The sequence below is a fragment of the Lipotes vexillifer genome, unplaced genomic scaffold (assembly GCF_000442215.2).
Source record: "Lipotes vexillifer unplaced genomic scaffold, Lipotes_vexillifer_v1.1 scaffold1770, whole genome shotgun sequence".
NCBI lineage: Eukaryota > Metazoa > Chordata > Mammalia > Artiodactyla > Lipotidae > Lipotes > Lipotes vexillifer.
In genome coordinates this window covers 474,420-474,947 of record NW_006796074.1, presented here as the reverse complement: position 1 = coordinate 474,947, position 528 = coordinate 474,420, and the positions used below count along the sequence as shown (strand labels likewise).

The 528-nt window shown below is 56.8% G+C and overlaps 1 protein-coding gene across 2 annotated transcripts in view; it reads right to left on the bottom strand.

Moving 5' to 3' along the window:
• The window catches only part of TTC21A (tetratricopeptide repeat domain 21A), a 29,854-nt gene that overhangs the window by 11,175 nt on the left and 18,151 nt on the right, over window positions 1-528 (bottom strand). The gene's annotated exons all lie outside the window — the stretch shown is intronic.

The window sequence follows — 528 nt, the reverse complement described above, 5'->3', positions numbered from 1 at the left end:
CCCTCTCCCTCCAGAATCTCGGCCTTGAGATGGGACAGGATGGACGGGGACTGTTCTGGCTGCTGGAGGCTCTGAAAGTCTAATGGTACAGGGTCTCCCCTCCTCACAAGGCCTTCCTGACCACCTTTTAAAAACTGCAACCCTGGCACCCCCGCACGCCCTCCCCGGCTTTCATTTTCTCCATTGCACAATCGTACCCTAACAACAATACTACATTTACTGTCCAAGTCCCCTTACTAGAACACAAACTCCACAGTGGAATTTTTGCCTGTTTTGAGTACTGCTGTACCCCAGGATCAGAGCAGTACCAGCACGTAATCAAGTTCAGTGACTATTACCTGGCACAGATCAAGTAAGCCAGGGGTCCCCAACCCCTGGGCCACGATGTGGCCTGTTAGGAGCACGGCAGGAGGTGAGAGGCAGGCCAGCGAGCAAAGCATCCTCTGCCACTCCCCATCGCTCGCGTTACCGCCTGAACCATCCCCCCCCCCCCCCCCCCCCCCCCCGCCCCTGGTCGTAAAACACCAC